Below are 13,027 nucleotides of genomic sequence, written 5' to 3'. Positions count from 1 at the left end.
TTTTAAAGCTGAGAACCTAATCAACTTGAATCTGCAGAATCCTCAAAAGGCTCAGGAACTGGAAACAACAGTACTCTGAGAAACGGGGCACACAGGGGCTAAGTCAGGAAGACTGGTTGAAAATCTGTTTAGGAATCAGTTATCAAACATCATGTCCCTTACAGGACACCATGCAACCAGGTGACTACTCCCTCCTTTCCTCTGGCAAAAGACTGAAAATTTACTTTCTGGAAATGTAACAACAGAGTCTTTGTAATGACAGACCAGATTGAACTGAGGCTTGATATACTGCATTGCAAAGGAAATAAACATGCATTGGGATGCTGAGACCCCGAGTACCCTTCCCTGACTCAGTCCCAATGCTGGCAACTAGGCCAGTGCCTTGACCTTCCAGACAGGAAATGCATAGCAACCTCTCAAAGAATCTACTCAGCCTAAGAGGAAAGACATAATGATATCAACATTGAAGTATCATCAACTGAATGGCCCAGCCAGGCCAATTTAGAGAAACCCACAGTCAATAACGCCTACCTATGCAGGCAGAGCTCTCAATCAGGTCTTTAAACCATAGATTATCCGATGTCTGATAGTTCACAAAGTAAGGTTAAGTACTACTATATGAATTTCTAATCCTGGACGTGTGAAAGTGGGTATTTGTGCCTGTGGCTCTGTATGAGTGTGATTTGTAATGGGTCCTGATATAAAAAGTACTCTTTGAAAATGGTTAGTAAAGTTACATAGGTTTCAAGTGTTTAATTCTGTATTACATCATCTATATATCTAATTGTATGTTCACCACCCAGAGTCAGTTCTCCTTTACTGAAAGTCATAGTCAAACATTTTTTAAAGTCAACACTCTAATTTGAATGATAATAATTAGAACAACCAAAAAAAGAGAAACTTTAAAAAACCTGGAAGAATCAGAATCCACACATATGATCACCATTCTACTCTCTGTTTCTATGTGTTCAATGTTTTTAGAGTCCATATATAAGTGAGACCATATAGTATTTGTCTTTCTCTGTCTGACTTATTTCATTTAGCATAATTCCTTCAAGGTCCATCCATGTTTTCACAAATGGCAGAATTTCCTACGTATTATAGCTGAATAATATTCTATTGTATATATGTATGCAGGAAGAAGAATACTAAAGCAATACATATATATGTGATAAATGTGAGATTATATATTATATACGTACATATATTACATAATATATATAATATGTATATATTATGTTTTATATATATATATATCACATTTTCTTTAGCCATTCATCAGTTGATAGACACAAGACATGTATCTATGTCTTGGCTTTTGTGACTAATGCTACAATGAACAAGGATGGGCACAATCTCTTTTTCAAGGTAATGATTTTGTTTCTTTTGGCTAAATAATTCTTGAGGGAAGTAACGTGTTTTGATCATGAAAGCTTACCACACAACTTGGGACATAGTAAAGGCTCAGTTGGAGATTCCATTGGCGTAAAGTCTAAGATGTTAACTCAGAAAAAAGCATTGATTACATTTTCCTCCTCCTAAAACTAGCAAACACCCTCCCCAACACCCTCTAATTGTTTTGACACCCTCCTGGCCATGAAAGAGCTCAGCCCTTCTCCCATAAACATTCTCATGTGGTCTTTAGAAAGCACCACAGTGACGTCCTCTTCCAAGCACCTGAGATGAACGTGTGCTCCTTATGTCCTGGCTCCCTGACAGGAATTTCAGTCCCAGCGGGATTCTGGGCCATGTCTCCTTGTTGGAGACTTCTGCTTCTTGGCTGCCCTCAAGGAATTCACTCATTCAGCTCCATCTCCCTGGCCAACTACCACTCCTACTTAATCCAATTTGGCAGGCAGCTAGTCAGTCCCCAAATGAAAAGCTTTAGATATTTTCTCATGAGGATGTCAACCTCCTGGGACTCTGCCTAGATATGGAGGAGTTGGAGTAACATTCTGAATCTTTTCTTATTTTTATGGAACACTGGACACAAAAATAAAGTGGGAAGATGGTGATTTGCTCAACATGCACGTTTAAAAAGACAAGTCAAGACAACATTGCCACTTCACCACCAGGACTTAGAGCAAGCCACTTATCCTCACCATGTGACTCAGTTTCCCCTTCATTAAAGGAGGCCATTGGACTAAAGCTATGACTAGAAATTGTCTTCAATACGGCCCTAGAGTTTCATGGGGGTACCTTGGGGACCAGCTGAAGTATGGGGGTAGGAGACTGAGAATGCAGGGCTAGAATTACCTACCCATGCATCAATCTGAGAAACTCTGTAAATTTTCTTAACAAATAACTGCAAATAACTGTTATTTGTATAAGATTTCATTTGCAGAAGAAAGATTCTGCTGTAAAATAAAAGGGAAAATCTCATATTCAATGATTTCTGGATTCCTTACCAGCTCTTCAATGATTCTATAATAAGTCTATGGACAGAATATTTCTTACTTGTCTTTATTTTGAAAGTAGAAGCAATGTAGCCAGTCTTAACATTGTCCTCTCTCTCTCTCTCTCTCTCTCTCTCTCTCTCTCTCTCTCTCTCTCTTTCTCTTCCTCTTTCCCTTTCTCTCTTTCTTTCTCACTTTCGAATTAATCTAAGGAAGAGAACCTCTTTAATTGATGTTCTCAGGTGAGTGCTGCTTACCTGGATATCGGGACAGTTATTGTAAATCATGGCTGCAGCCCCTATGATATAATTTCTTATCAATGCATTGCGCAATTGAATCTTTGTGTTTCAATTAGGGATTTTTAAAGCCTAATGACAGGTTCATTTCAAATGATTGAACTCACACTATGAAAGGGAGAGAGGGATGAGAGCAAGAGAAGGATGACAGAGTGAGAGATGAGGGGAGTTGGTGATACATCTATTCTGTGCAAAATCCCATAATATGTAACTGGCAGGGGCAGGATTGGAATCCAACTCGGGGACACTCTCAAGTCTATGTTCTTTCTTCTCCTCCCACTTAGTTTACATATTATTTAAAAATGTCACACATGCCTCCAAATGCTTAGTGCAAACTTACTGCTTCACTGTGACTTTGCCAGTTACCTCCTGTGGAGGTATTTAGTAAGATTTTTATTTACGACAACTTATTGGCTCCACTGCTGTCACACATCTGTCACTTTTCCGTCCTAAGCACTTTCCTCACATACGCATGCTCTCTTCCTATGCAATTTCAGTCTCTTTCACGGTTAACCTGCAACTTATGTTTTTCCCACTCTCAATTATAACTCTCACTCAAAACTCCTCCCTCAATTCTAGACCCATTCAGGACATCTCCACCTGAATGTCTTAGGTATGTCACATTCAACACATTTAAAACAAAACTCATTACCTCTCTGCAAACTTCCTCAAACCAGCTTCTCTGCCATTCCTCATCTTAGTTACCAGCGGCACATTTATCAAGACAGAAACCTCAAAATCAGCAGAGATTCTTGCCTCCCTACCTTCCTATCCAGCTACCATCACTATCCACCAAAGTGACTTCAAAATGTCTCGTTTTCCTCTTTCCTTCTCAACTTCCATTGCTTGATGGAGCTCATCTCCCTTTCTCTCAGAGTATGATGATAGCTTCCTACTGGCTTTCCTGCAGCAAGTTTTTCTTCTATTTAGTTCAATTTCTAAAAGCAAAATTGATTATATTCTACCCCTGTTTAGAACTCCTCAAGTTGGCCATCCTGTATCTCTTGAAATTCTCTCCTCCCTGAGCCTTCAGGTTACACAATTTTCCTGTTCCAACTTCTGTGATAGCTCCCTCCCACTTTTGTTCATTGGCTTTACTTACTTCCCCACTTTAATTGTACTTTTTCTTTTCCCCAAATTTACCTCTTTGTCCTTTACTCTTCTCCTTATATATCTTCTCCTTTTGCACGGCTGCAACTACTACCCAGATATTGACAACACCCTCACCTTTATATCCAGCCCTGACATCTCACCCAAGCTCAAGATCCATATTTCTGTCTACCTGCTGAGCTCATTATATTCCCCAGAAGACCTACTCTCTGGATTATCATACTCTCCAAACGATATTACAACTTATCTATTTTCCAAAACTAGAAGACAAGAAGAAAACCTTAATCTGAGTTCTCCAGTGCCAGAATCAAACTAATTATCTGCTACCTTCAAACACCTATTAGGAAAGTCTTTGAAATCTGGAGTCTTCTCCATTCTCTCCACCATGGTCTCTGCACACATCTTCACCATCCTTTGCCTGAAATGTGGCAAGTCTGTCTCTGAATAGTCCCTCTCACTTCTAATCATTTACCCACTCATTTCAAAGTTTCCTCAAACATATATCTACGCAGTTGAGTTCTATCTTTTAAAACCTTCAGCTACTTCCAAGTGTAAATAGTATAAAATCAGGCTTATCATGCAGGGCCTTTACTGAAGAACTATCTTTCTCTGCCCATCTTCCTTCATTCAACACCACTGTCCAAGGGAGGAGTAGCTGACAACTTAGATTGATCAGTCTAGTAAAATGATTGGGCCATGTTTACTAATGAGTGAATACATTAAATGTAATCATTATTTTCTTGCTAGTCAGCCTTCAGATCCAGCCAAGTCTTGTACTTCACTTTCTCTGCACCAAAAACCTAGTGGATAAGTTAAGTTGGAACTTGGTTTATAGGTACAACCATATCAAATTCAAGGGCAAACTAGCAGGATGACTTACCCATTTTCCAAACCACAGTTTGCAGGAAAGTACCGAAATACTACACTAAAGTACTGAAGTCTTTGTCTAGTTATTCATAAATTATAAGTGTGGGTGTGGATGTGTTCATAAATGCATACATACATTTGGTTATTGTCTTTCATATAGCTCTTTTGGTTAGAAATTACATGGAAAGAAGTGGGGAAAGGGCAATGAAAAAAAAATACTTTATCACTCACTTTTAGCACCATTAATCAGGACAGAATCTAGTTTTTGTGAAGCCAGATGCTTATGTAAGTTGTGGTTTTTTTTTTTGGGGGGGGGACGAAGGAGGTTCTTTGTTAAGAAAAAAATTACAAAATTGTGAATAGGAAATCATAATAAATTATAAATTTTAGAAAGTTGACAAATACCATAAGTATAAAAAACAATCCAGAAAATTAACATATTTTATTAACCAATGTCCTGACTTACTTCTTTAATATCTATTTTTCTAAATTTGGGGGCTGCAAACTCTTTGTTTCTCCACATGCAATATAGTTAATATTTTCTGTAGAATAATAAAGTTATTCTGAGTTTTCTGTAACATGGCTAATCCAGATTTGTTTCTCATTATTGATAGTTTAGAAGTGTTTCTTTCCATTTCACCTGTAACTTTCTTTGTGGTTCTGCTCAGGTGTCATTTCTGGCTCAATAGCAAGTGCAATGAAAACTCCAGCCCTTTGATCTCCCGAGGTCCAGCACAGCCCAGACAGCTCCTCACTCACCTCAGCACTCCTCCCCATCCCTAAACGTCCTAACATGATGATCTGGAAATTGGGGGAGGGCAGGTTGCCATTATCTGAATCACAGTGGGTCTAAGCAGGATGCAGAGTAGCATCTTATTCAGACCCTTCTTCTTGGGATCTAAGACAGAATAGGATGATCAATGAGGTACCATGGGAACGGGGTGCTGATGGAGACCAGGCAGAAGTTGGAGCCCTGGCAGCCTGCTGGTCCCACCTGCAATCCCTGAACCACCGTCAGGGGCAGGGCTCCATGCCTCCGATATCCCATTTTTTCTGTCAAATCCTATCATCTCAGAGAACACATAGAGAAATAGAAAGGACACCCTGAAGCAAGAGATCTTAAAACTTAAACTTCATATGCTTCATGGTAGATCTACCCCTGTACAAATCTTTTCTCCATGGTCCTTTTTCAGGCATTGTTTCTTCTGCCTGGAAGTCTCTCCTTCCTTTTCTCTATTTGCCATATTCCTGCTAGTTGTTCCATAAGCAGCTAACATATTACCTCATCTCTGAAGATGACTGCCATCACGTGACATGATGTAACATCCTGTAGTACTATACTATACTTTATCAAACCATACCATGGAATGCAATAATTTATATCACTGTATGTCTACATGTCTACCTCTCTTATTAAACTGAGATGTTAGTAAGAGCAGGAACTATATTTATACATTTTATATTCCTTGACCTTATTACAAGCTCTGTCACATAGTAGACTTTTAACCAATAATCGTTGAATGAATAGCTGAAGTGTCACCTCCAAGTGTCACCTCCACTAAAATGTTTCCCTGACTCCTTCACACAGAATTAATCCATTATGTCCAGCATCTTGTACATACTGAGTTCTTAACAAGTCGTACAGCAGGGTTTGTGTATTTATTTACCAGACCACTAGAATATTATATCAAAGAAATATCAAAATAAAAATCAAGCTCTTGGTCTTCTCTGTCAGCATCAAACACAGTACTTGGCATGGTAGTGAAATGTAAATACATTTTAGATAAAGGAATGAGCTATTTTGCTGAGATAGAAAAAGCTAACATTTATTGAGTGTGCATTGAGTGCTAAGCACTGTTTCAGGGGCTTTACATGAAATATTTCACTTAATCCTTACAGCAGCCCTATAAACTAACATGTTACCACTCTTAAACATATAGGTACTGTGGTTTTGTGAGGTTATATAAACATACCAGACACATGGGCAGCAAATATAAGAAACAGAATTCAGACACTAGCGGGCTGAATCCAGAAACTCTGCTCTTAACTACTTCACTACACTTTCTTCTAAGAAATCAATATTCAGTGGTCTGGGTCACTACATGACTCATATTTACTGCTGCCCATGATTGTTGAGTGCACTCTCTAACTTTATTTAAGTCACATACAATAAAATATCAGTCAACTAGAAAGCTCTGAGCATTTAGCTAATTGAATTTTTTGATTAACATTTTAGTAACCATTCCCCTGCCTTAGTAAGCACAGAATACAGAATACAATGTAATCACTGTTTTCAAATTTAGAATCTCCTAGGTTATCAAGGACATAATTTTGAACCTTAGTAATTATTTTCCCCACACCGTTGTAGGAAATCTGGAAAAATGCATCGCGATATTAGACAAACTGGAGACAGAATGAAATAATTCAGAAGAGATGATCCGGGATACTACCAGTTCTGAAAACTGTGACACATAAGGAATCGCTCAAAGATCCCCACTTTCACTGGAAATGAGAAGACTTTGGGTGGTGATTAGGGTGATCATGACATTAGCATTGTAGGCCCACTCAGTGCTGCTCGTTTCGGTCTTACTCACTCACTCACTTGCTGATTCATTGCCTTTTATTTTCATCCTCCACTCTCATTCCCCTCTCCTCTCGGTAGTATCCTAATGTATTTAATCTATTTCTTTTTATGTGCTCTTGCAAAGAATATCGGTGTTTTGTGCACATGTATTTTAAATTCATATAAAAAGTTATTTTATTGAATAGCTTGCTCTTCTCATTCATCACTATGCCACTGAGATCCGTTTATGTTGCTCTGTGTACTAATCTGCATCTAACTGTGCCATAGCTCTTCCTCATGTTCAGCCACCATACTTCACCTATCCTCTTTCCATGGTGTGGGCCTCTGGATCTCCTCCAACTTCCTGCTGTCACAAATAACCTGGAGCGAATATCCTTTTCTCTGTCTCTTATGGACCTGTGTAAGAATTACTTTGGGTCATTAATGCATGATCTTCAAAAAGAGTACCTAAAAGCTCATCACGTACTCAGTCTTTGTTTCTCTTACCAAGGAATCCACAACATCTAGAACTGTGCATATATATGGTAGCAGTGCTCGATAATGCACACTATGCTGTCTCCAGATTGTCCTCCAACATTTACTGACTAGATGAATAAACATTCTGATTCGTAGAGCTGACATTCCAGGGGTGGACGATAGGCAGCAAAAAAATAATTACAAATGCAAATAAAAATGGGCAGAATATGGAGAAAGAGAGTCATGAAGGTCCTACTTTAAATCTGAGGTCATGAAAGGCATGTCTGTTGAGACGATTTTTGAGCCAGAGACCTGAATAAAGTGAGAAGGAAGCCATGTGGATAACCAGGGCAAAATCTTTTCAGGTGGAGGAAAAAACAACAGCAAAAGGTCCTGACATAGCAGTACTCATGGCATGTTCAAGAAACAGCTCAGGGGCTGAAAGGTTAAGAAACATCTCAGACAGCACAGTGGGGCTAGATTAAAAAAATAATAAAGGGGAGAATAATTGGGCCACTGTACATCATGGTAAAGACTTTAGGTTTTTATTCTGTATGACAGGAAGCCACTGGAAGGTTTGAAAAGAGGAGTCATACCATCTGATGGATCTGAAAACAATCATGATGACTTCTGTGTGGAGAATAGACTATAAGGAAGGATTATAGTGGAGCAAGTTGATGGAGTAGGAAGCTACAGCTATTTTAAAGCTGAGAGATATTTGCAAAAGGTGTTATAGTAGGGGTGTTGAGAGGCACATGCATTCTGCATATACTTTAAAAATGAAGCTAATGGGAATTGTTGTTGGAAATAATGTGGGACATGAGAGAAAGAAAGCTAGTTGAAGATAATTCCAAAATTTCGGGCCTAAGCAACTGGGTGAATAGACATGTCCTTTACTGGGATGGGTGTGATGCATAAGGAAAAGATTTAAGGTAGGACTTAGATAAGGAATTTAATTTTGCATGAATTAAGTAGGCCATTAGATATATGACTTGTATGGGTGTCAGGGGGAAAATCTCGGCTTGGAATAATATGTTTGATAGCCACTACCATACAGAGATAGTTTTTCATCTCTGGGACAGGATGAGATCATCTAAGTTATGAGTGTAGACAGAGGTGATTAAAATGCCCTGGGACACTCTAAGATTTGGAAATTATAAAGATCAAGCATTCAGGCAAGGAGAACAAAAAGGAACAATGAATAAAATACAAGCAAGGCTAGAGTGTATGATACCCAGGAAGTCAAGTTAGAAAATTCAAATACATTTTTTTTAAGTCAAATAAAGCAGGATTTGGAAAAATTAGTGTTATGGACTGAACTGTATCCCCCAACTATTCCTATGTTGAAGTCCTAACCCCTAGTATCTCAGAATGTGACTGTATTTCGAGGTAGGGTCTTTCAAGAGTTAGTTAAGTTAAAATGAGGTCATTAGGATGGGCCCTAATCCAATATGACTGGGGTCCAGATTAGAAGAGCAAATCTGGACACAGGCACGCACAGAGGGAAGACCATGTGAAGACATAGGGAGAAAGAAGACAGCCATCTACAAGCCAAGGAGATCAGCCTCAGGAGAAACCAACCTTGCCAGTACTTTGATCTTGAACTTCCAGACTTCAGAACTATGAGAAAATTCATTTCTATTATTTACACCTCCAGTCTGTGGCACCTTGTTGTGACATCCCCAGTCAACTAACACAATTGGCCATTGTATTTGGTGATGTGGAGGTCACTGGTGACATTGAAATAAGCAGTGTCAATAGATAAGAGGGCACCAAAGCCTGACCAGGGCTTATAACACCAGAAGGAAGAAGGCAGAATTATGTCCACTGAAGAGAAGCTTTGAAGGAGGTAGATTTTATTGTACCATTTGATGACATTTCTAACAGTCCAACTGCTGAATGGGCTACCTGGAGGGATAGTGAGTTTCTGAGCAAGAGCAGAGTTTGGACTACTTATCATGTCATTAATTCATTTTTTATTCTGAAATTCTTATTTTATTGTTTGGACGATAATGGAAAAAAAACTTTTAAATAACCAGGTAATATTCTTGTTATTTGTCTCTTTATTCAATACAAGCAGAGACTGTGAGGAAGTACGTAAAATAATCTATCTACTCAAAGTTTCAACTGGTTATGTTCTGATTAACTTTTTTTTCAGCTTGATTGAGGTATAACTGACAAATAAAATTGTGAGATATTCAGTGTACAACAGGATGAGTTAATTAACACACCCATCACCTCACATATTTCTTTTTTCTTTTGTTCTTCTCTCTCTCTCTCTCTCTCTCTCTCTCTCTCTCTCTCTCTCTCTCGTTGTTGTGGTGGTTGAATGCATTTAAGGTCAACTCTCTTAGCAAATTCTAATTATACAATGCAGTGTTATCTACTACAGTCATCATGTAATAGTAGATCCTCAGAACTTACCTTTAACTGAAAGTCTGTACCCTTTTAACAACCCCTCCCTCCCTCCCTGTTTCCTTAATGCCCATGAACCCAGCCAACCAAAGAAAGGCAAATACTGCATGGTACAATTTATATGTGGAATCTAAACGAAGTCCAACTCACTGATTAATTATTTTACCTTACATAAAAAGAACAGAAGGATTTCAAAGGCCTCTCATGAACCCTTGAGGTAACTTCATGCTGGCTCATTTTCAGGTTTGATAAGGTTAATTCATAATTTACTTTATTCTCTCCAGATGCCAAGGGTTCATTCTGTCAAAAGAGAAGCTTGCTGCTGTATATGATTTTTTAAACATAAACTCGAGAGCACAGCCTATGCTTACGTATCAAGTAATAATTTAGAATCAACAACTTTTAACTGGTTTGTTCATTCTAATAAGTCACATTTGTTGGCACCAAATCCCTAAGAAGGAAGAGAGGGGGTTTGTGTTCTTCCTCTGTTTTTGCTCACCAGGGTTTATTTATATGATATGGCAGGAATGCCTGTGGACAACGGCAAGGAATAATGACACTGGTCATTACTGCAATTAACCTCTTTCAGAAGACATTTTTGAAACAAATCAAAGAGGAATGCCCTCTTACTCTTAATGGGGTCCCATTCTAATACCATATCACTCAGCTCCTGGTCAAAGATATGACAATGAAAAGAATAACAACCCCAACATTTTAAATAGCACTTTATATTTGCTGAGCACTTTCACAAATATCTAGGGAGTGTTCTAAAAAGATAGAATAAGAGTGGGCTGCACTTGCCATCCAGAATAAGGACCTAAATTGGGAGACATTTCAAGCTTGTCTAGCCCTGAATTTTCTTCTTTGAAGCTTGGGAGAGTGCTGTTATAGTTCTAGTTCTCTAATAGGCTCTCTTTCTATACCTATCGATAATGCAATTTGGTGTCGTCTCACACTCCCTTTTACGTTAGAACATTTTACGGTCCTTTTATGATTAGGGTGTTGCTGCGGTCTGAATGTTTGTGTGCCCCTAAAATCCCTATGCTGAGACCTAACCCTTAAGTGATGGTGTCAGGAGGTTGGGCCTTCGAGAGATGATTAGGTCGTGAGGGGGAAGGGAAGCACTCATGAATCAGCTTAGTGTCCTATAAAAGTCATCCTAGGAGGCTCCCTCACCCCTTCCACCATGTGGGGTTACAATGAGAAAACAGCCTTAGGAAGTGGCCTCTCGCCAAACACAGAATGGGCTGGCCCCATGGTCTTGGACTTCCCAGGCTCCAGAACTGTAAGAAACAAATGTTTGTTGTTTATAAGCCTCCTAATGTATGGTATTTTGGTATAGCAGCCCAAATAGTCTAAGACAGGTATAATTAGAAAGTCTGAGCTGGGACGCTCCAGATCTTTGTATTCTTGGTGGTGGTAAGTTGTTGGGGAGAGTATCTATAAATCTAAGCGATATTCTTAGTAGGCAGGTGCCATGCACTAAACATTTGTATATCCCGAAATTCATATATCGAAGCTTAAATCCCTATTTGGATGGTATTTGGAGGTGAGGGCCTTTGAGAAGTAATTAGATCATGAGTGTGGAACCCTAATGAATTGGATTAGTGACTTATAAGAAGAGGCATGAGAGAAATGAGATCTTTCTCTCCTCTCCTCTCCGCCCTCCCGCCCCCTCTTCCTCCCTCCTCTCTTCCTCCTCTCTCTCTCTCTCTCTCTCTCTCTCTCTCTCTCTCTCTCTCTCTCTCTCTCTCTCTCTCTCTCTCTCTCTCTCCCTGTCCCTCCCCCTCTCCCCCCATAAACACACAGCAAGACAAGCCATCTGGAAACCAGGAAGAGGACCCTTTACGACAATCCTAACACACTGGCACGCTGATCTCAGACTTCCAGCTTCCAGACTGTGAGAAATAAATGTGTGTTGTTGTTGTCACCCAGACTATGGCATTTTGTTATAGCAGCCCAGACTGATGAGACGGTGGGTATCAGTGGTACCCACCACCATATGTGAGGATGTTTGACTTGCTGATTGGCCCATGATCTAAAGGCCTGCCATGCCATGTGAAGAGACCTTGCACCTCTGAATTGGGAATGTAAGTTTAACATACAGGCAAGTTCCTCCATTTTTGCTATTAAACCCTTACCCTAAACTGACCCCAGTATTGTTCTGGAATACAGATGATTGTGGTATAGGTAAGAAACTGAACTGAGAGGGTATAATGAATACTGCTGCAATTTGGAGGGTCCCAGAGGACCTATAGCTTAAGACAATGTTATCATAGTTGATTCCTCAGGGCTGGACTTGAGATATTACACCACCTATATGAATGATTCATAGCTTCCATAAAATATTCTTAAGAATGTTTAAGCCTGACTGGTCTCTGGAATTCCATGGAGGTCATACCTATAAGAAGGATGGGAGTAGGAGTAAACTTTCATGTGCTGCTAAAACTTTATTTTGCTCTGTAGAAGAAGTTATTGCTCAAAATGAAAACTATTGTCACCACCTTTGACAATTCTTCTGTGAGCAACTGTCTTTTTTCCCTCACAGAGTGGCAGAGGTGACAAAAACACAAAGGGTGATGAATTAAAAGCACACTCTGTTCACTGCTGTCTTTATGGGAGGGAATAGAAGGATTTTCAAGTTTAGGAGTCGGAAATCTTGGTTTCAATTCAACTCCACTAATTACCAATTGAATAATTTATTTATCTATTCATAAAATATTTATTTACACCAAGGCTATTTTTCTAGCTACAAAGTAAGGGCAAGGGTGAGACAAAATATTTGTAGAACATTTAGCACAGTGATTACTACAAAATTGGTACTCAGTGTTAATTTTTCTCTTTATTCTTTCCCTATTTAGATAACTTTTCGTGGAAATCAAATAATCAGAAGAATAGTTACA

The sequence above is a fragment of the Rhinolophus sinicus genome, linkage group LG06 (genome assembly GCF_036562045.2).
Source record: "Rhinolophus sinicus isolate RSC01 linkage group LG06, ASM3656204v1, whole genome shotgun sequence".
NCBI lineage: Eukaryota > Metazoa > Chordata > Mammalia > Chiroptera > Rhinolophidae > Rhinolophus > Rhinolophus sinicus.
Note: the sequence above shows the minus strand (reverse complement) of the source record.